This window comes from Orycteropus afer, unplaced genomic scaffold, assembly GCF_000298275.1.
Source record: "Orycteropus afer afer isolate SDZICR_OR568_19922 unplaced genomic scaffold, OryAfe1.0 scaffold00153, whole genome shotgun sequence".
In the NCBI taxonomy this organism is placed as follows: domain Eukaryota; kingdom Metazoa; phylum Chordata; class Mammalia; order Tubulidentata; family Orycteropodidae; genus Orycteropus; species Orycteropus afer.
The window spans coordinates 1265460-1272092 of NW_006921740.1; the positions used below are offsets into that span (position 1 = coordinate 1265460).

Sequence of the window (6633 nt, forward strand, 5' to 3'; positions counted from 1 at the left end):
TATGTTATGCCAATTGAGCTTGATGTCCCCTGCGACTATGGTCCCAAGTCTGCAGGTTCAACTACTCGGTCCCTCTGGGTAGCTGGCTGTGACCAAGCAGTGACCACAACCTTGCCCCTTGTAAGCTCTGCTATACACCTGGGAATTCTGCTCATTCACATAAACATATAGGACCATTGTCTGCCAACCCTATATATGTTCTTGAATACACTCCCCATTTCAGACATACCTAATCGTTCAGCCTGTCTACCCATCTATCCACCCATATACCCATGTTTGCCTTCACTTACAATGCAGTACTGTATGTGCTGCAACCATTTTTTAATTATCTTCAGCGAAACTTTACTTATGTGTGATATTAGTAATATTATTTTATAATTTCCACATTTAATTGGATCATCTTTCTTTGGAATGGGCACTAATAAGGATCTCTTCCTGATGGTTGGCCAGGTGGCTATCTTCCAAATTTCTTGGCACAGACGAATGAGTACTTCCAGGATTGCATCCATTTGTTGAATCATCTCAAGTGATATTCCATCAGTTCCTGGAGCCTTGTTTTTGTTAATGCCTTCAGTACAGCTTGGACATCTTCTGTCAATATCATCAGTTCTTGATTATATGTTACCTCCTGAAATGGTTAGAGGTTGACCAATTCTTTTGGTGCGATGACTTTGCATTCCTGCCATAGTCTTTTGATGCTTCCAATGTCATTCAATATTGTGCCCATAGAATCCTTCGATATTGCAACCTGAGATTTAAATTTTTGCTCCAGTTTGTTCAGTTTGAGGAATGCCCAGAGTTTTCTTCCCTTTTGGTTTTCTAACTCCAGGTCTTTTCACATTTCATTATAACACTTTCCTTAGTCTTCTTGATCCACTCTTTGAAATCTTCTTTTCAGCTCTGACTTCATTATTTCTTCCATTTGCTTTAGTTACTCTGTATTCAAGAGCACGTTTCAGTCTCTTCTGACTTCTATTCTGGACTTTTCCTCTTCTCCTATCTTTTAAATGACCCTTTGCTTCCTTCATGAATGTTTCCTTGATGTCATCCCACAACTAGTCTGGTCTTAGGTCATTTGTATTAAGTGTGTCAAATCTATTTTTGAGATGGTCTCTAAATTCAAGCGGAATATACTCAAGGTCGTACTTTGGCTTTCATGGACTTATTTTAATTTTATTCAACTTCATATTGAGCTTGCCTATGAGGCAAGTCAGTTCTGCAGTTGGCTCCCAGCTTTGTTGGCTGATGATATTGAGCTTCCCTATGATCTTTTTCCACAGATGTAGTTGATTTGATTCCTGTCTATCCCATCTAGAGAAGTCACATGTATACTTGCCATTTATATTATTGAAAAAAGATATTTGCAATGAATAGGTCTTTGGTCTTGCAAAATTTTATCAGGCAACCTCCCAGATCATTCAATCACTGTTGTTGTTATGTACAATTGAGTAGGACACTACTCATAGCAACCCCTCCTTGGGTTGCTGAGGCAGTATCACTATGGAAGTAGATTGCCCATCCTTCCTTCTGAGGAGTAGCCGGTGGGTTTGAACCACCAGCTTTCTGGTTAGCAATCAAGTGCCTTAAGCACTATGCTACCAGAGCTCCTTTTCAATCACTAAGACCATATTTTCCAAATCTTCCAATTTCTCAATCACCAATAATTATCCATGCACCTTGATTGATCGATTTCAGACTACAGAAGTGAGTAAAAATTTTCAATTTCTTCATCTTTGGTATTAGTGATTGGTGTGTAAATTTGAATAGTATTAACTGATCTTCCTTATGTTGTTGTTGTTGTTGTTATGTGCCGTCGAGTCGGCCCCGACTCATAGCGACCCCTCCTTGGGTTTCCGAGGCAGTATCACTATGGAAGTAGGATTGCCCAACCTTCCTTCCAAGGAGTGGCTGCTGGGTTTGAACCGCCAGCCTTCTGGTTAGCAGTCAAGTGCTTTAGCCACTATGCTACCAGAGCTCCTTATAGGCATATGGATATTATCCTATCACTGACAGCATTGTACTTCAGGATAGATTTTGAATTTTTTTTTTTTTTTATGAAGAATGTGATGCTGTTCCTCTTCAATTATCATTCCTGGCATAGTAGACCATATGATCATCAGATTCAAAATGGCCAATACTAGTCCATTTCAGCTCACTAATGTCTACGATGTTGTTGTTGTTGTTATTTGCCGTCGAGTCGGCCCTGACTCATAGTGACCCCTCCTTGGGTTTCCGAGGCAGCATCACTACGGAAGTAGGATTGCCGAACCTTCCTTATCAATCTTTATATGTTCCATTTCATTTTTCACAACTTCCAATTTTCATTACTTTGTACATTCAACATTCCATTTATTAATGGATGTTTGCAACTATTTCTTCTCATTTTGAGTTGTGCCACAGCAACAAGTGAAGATTCCAAAAGGCTTACTCCATCTTCATTGTTAAGGTTGATTCTACTTTAAGGAGGCAGCTCTTCCTGAGTGGTATTTTGAGTGCCTTCTAACCTGAGGGGCCCATCTTCTTGCAGTATATCAGACAGTTGTTTGCTGCTATTTATAAGGTTTTCATTGGCCAATATTTTTAGATGTAGATTGCCAGGTCCTTCTTCTCAGTCTGTCTTAGTGTGGAAGTTTTGCTGAAATCTGCTCACTTTTGGTGACTCTGCTGGTATTTGAAATATTGGTGACATAGCTTCTAGCATCATAACACCAAGCCACCATAGTACAAGAAACTGACAGATGAGTGGTGGTTATTATGCTTACTCCCTATTTATCAGTGATCTTCTTATCTGACATTTTGCATTTATGACAACAGTAAAAAAAAAAATGTACTATATGACTATTTTGCACACTAATAGCCTGGATCTGGCAACAATGAATGCTGAGTTATGAGGCAAGAGTAACACTGGCTGTGATGGTTAAAGTTATGTGTCAACTTGGCTAGACCATGATTCGTAGTGGTTTGGCAGTTATGTAATGACATATTTTGGCAGTTGTGTAATGATGTACTCACCCTCCATTTTTTATCTGATGTGATCATCCTCCATTTTTCATAAAGCAAATTTTTGCATAATGATATGGTCTTTGGAACATAACCATGTCCATAAGTGAGGGGGAGGTATACTGTATATCCTTAGATCAATATCCAAATCTCTAGCTGGTTTCATTGAACTACATTTTATTATGCCAGAATCATACTGCTTTAACCTACAAGGATAGAACTATTTCTCCTAACACCTACTACCTGTGCATCCCCCCTTACCTTCCTCCCTTCCTCCCTTGTCGCTCTTTTCTGAAGAGATAAGAAGAGAGCATGAACAGGGAGACAGCTCAGGGGGCAGGAGTGCATGGGAGGGAAGGACACAGGGAAGAGGTAACTATGGAGAGGAAGTGGGAGGGGAGCTGTTTCATTGTGGGAAATTGCAGTCAATGTCATGAGACAAAGTGTATGTGAGCTGTTGAATGGAAAGCAAATTTGCTCTGTAAAATTTCATTCAAATCACAATTAAAAAAATAAAGAAAGAAAGAAGAAGAGAGCATGATCTCTCCCTTGAGGAGCTTATATTCTGCAAAATAAAACAAAATTTATCTACATGGAAAATGCGAAGTGTTCATAGTTAATGGCTTGTTGAAGTAATAAGTTCAAATAAAATGTAAAGTTATTACCAACTAGTTTCTTTATAAACTACTCTAAGCAAATGGTTCCAATCCTCCAAAATACACACACACATACACACACACATGCATGTGCACACATGCACATGAACCTCTATTACTGAATAATCTTGCTCTTATTTTTTAGATTGGCTTCATTAATTGTTGTTTGAAGTAAAAGTCAACTTGGTGACCTCACTAAGAAATGAAGTAGTCATTTGAATCATTGCTCTTGTTTTATTTTGGAGGAGAAAAATGAGGTGGGGGCAGGAATATTATCAGACTATTTATAGAAATTTGAAGCTTTGGAAAGAGGAGCAAATGTTATTTAGGGAATTTTTTACAATTGGAGATTTACCAGCTTACAAGTACAAAAATTGTACTCTGTATCATTAGATCACTTATGAACTTATTGTTTTTGGCATTTCCAGGGATGTAAAGGTTTGATTTAAAAAGACAAGTCTTCTCTCATCCTTATGCAGATTGGGAGAGAAGATAGACCAAGAGAAAAACAAAAAAGGAAACAATTTCTTTCTGATGACATTTTTCTGATTTTCTGAAAATCTGAAAATGTTTCTGACTTTATCATACTTAAACTAGAAAACCCAGACCCACTTCCATAAAGTTGAATCCAACTCATAGCAACCCCCATTGGGTTTCCAAGGCAGTAAATCTTTACTGATGTAGATTGCCTCATCTTCCTTGTGCAGAGCAGCTGGTGGGTTTGAACCACCAGCCTTCTGGTTAGCAATCAAATGCCTTAGGCACTGCACCACCAGAGCTCCTTATATCATAGTTGTTGTTGTTGTTGTTGTTGTTATGTGCCGTGGAGTCGGCCCAGACTCATAGCGACCCCTCCTTGGGTTTCCGAGGCAGTATCACTACGGAAGTAGATTGCCCCATCTTCCTTCCAAGGAGTGGCTGGTGGATTTGAACACCAGCCTTCTGGTTAGCAGTCAAGTGCCTCAGCCACTATATCCTAGTTAAGCACCCTAAAATTCAAGTGGTTCCCAATGATCCAAGGTTAATTCTAGTCCTCTAGACTTTCTAACAGGTAGTTTGACTCTTCGTCAGCTATGATATAAGCCAATAATCTGTCTCTTGACATAACCCATCCATCCTGCTACCACCTTCAGGGTGGAGCCTGCCTGGACTTCAAGGAGCTGAACACAGACTGAGAGTGGCTTAGTATCTCCAGAGCCTCTGAAGTCCTGGATAACTTTCTCTAAATCCAGCTTTAGGGTAGAGGATGTACAATAGTACAAATAGTGCTTGCCCTCAACCAGTTAACTAGAACATTGAGATGAGTCAAAATCACCCTTTTTCCCAAAGTGGAACACTGGCAAGCAGATTTCTAACATGCTCCATAAGGAACTGAGGTCCAAGCATGGGAAGCTCCCTCTAGGCTGTGGGTTTCTCCAAAGCAGAGGAAATCTTATGATTTAGTTGGGAGTGGTGGGTAGGGTAATATGAATAACTTGTACTGATTTTTCCCTTCTAGAAATATGATTGTTGCTTTTCTTTTTTAAACAGGAAATAACTTACCCATACGTATAAATATAAAGTGAGAAATGTTTATTGAGGCACTCTGCCAAGTGCTTTACCAAATTATATGAATTTAAAAAATTAACCCTCATAAAACCCTTTGAAGTCTATATCATTATACCATCTTGCAGACAAGAAAACTAAGGCTGAGAAGGGTTAATTAACTTGCCCACAGTCCTACAGCTAATAAGTGGCAGAGCAAAGACTTGAGCTCAAGTCTCACTCCAATCCCAAAGCCCTTTTGCTGTACCATGAAGGTAACCAGAGAACTTCAAAAACACCATTAACCTGCAGTTTTGACCCACAGTTAAAACTCCGTTGATTTCAATTTTCTTTTTTGGGGTGGGAGGGGGTAACTAGGGCAGCAGTCATATGAGTAAATCAAATTCTGGATTAGGTGAGATTGAGCTTCCTGTGAACACTTTGGCAGCACATATACTAAAAGTGGAATGATAGAGAGAAGATTAGTGTGGCCCCTGCCCAAAAATGACCCATAAATTTGTGAAGCGTTCCATATTTTTTTTTTTTTTTTGCTCTGTAAACTTTCACCCAAATCACAAAAAAAAAAAAAAAAAAAAAAAAAAAAAAACCCTCTACTGACCAATAGAATAAACCATTCCCCTACCAGCCCTCTTCAAAACCCCATCCTGCAGAATCATCAAGAAACTGAAGAGGCAGTGTCATCAAAGAAGTTCCCAGAAACTCTAGGGGACCTTGAATGACAGCAGCCACCTTGTGCTTAAAACCTCCCAGACTAAGGAGCCAAGCGGGGGAATGTGATCAATCTTTAACAAACTTGGTATCCCTGGTTGTAGGAATTTACAGATGAATGTCAATTTCTAATGCATTTATTGTGCACTTACTCCAAAGACATCCTCTTGGAGCCACCATTTTGTAGCCAAAGACAAGAATGAATTTGGGGCTAATTCATCCATTTATTAAATATCTATTTAGGAGTAGAAACATAGTGGGCTATTGGGGAGACAGCCTAAGTTTGTCTACAGACTTATACCATTCAGATTTTTTTCTCTCTGTTGGGTATGCAGAAGTAACTAAGAGTTTTCAGGTCTTGGTCCATACAGGCTTAACAGGTCCCATTTCCCAGACACATCCAGAAGAGCTCTGAGGGAGAATGATAGCCCCTTGCCCTGAAGACATGCATAGCCTGAGTTGGATAATGTCCAAGAGCTTACACTGATCTCCTCTTCTTCTTTTTTTGGATGCCATCAACCAAGGGGTGTTTAAGAATGTGTTAATAATTCCCAGGAGAAATTGGCCAGGATTACCTAGTAATGACTAATGAAGCTGTCATCTGCCATTCCTTCCCGCTGTTTAATAATGCCTTCCAAAGAGCACTTTATGAAGATGGATAGTATTTTAATGCTGTACCCAAGAAACTGGCACCATATCAATGAAAACAGAGGCCTGCTTATTT

General features: G+C 39.4%; 1 non-coding gene across 1 annotated transcript; it reads left to right on the plus strand.

The window, feature by feature from the left end:
- The first annotated feature begins 5612 nt into the window (after nt 1-5612).
- On the plus strand, nt 5613-5719 carry LOC122150498. The gene has a single exon (XR_006163699.1). It is a non-coding gene; the product is annotated as a U6 spliceosomal RNA (small nuclear RNA).
- Nucleotides 5720-6633: the final 914 nt, after the last annotated feature.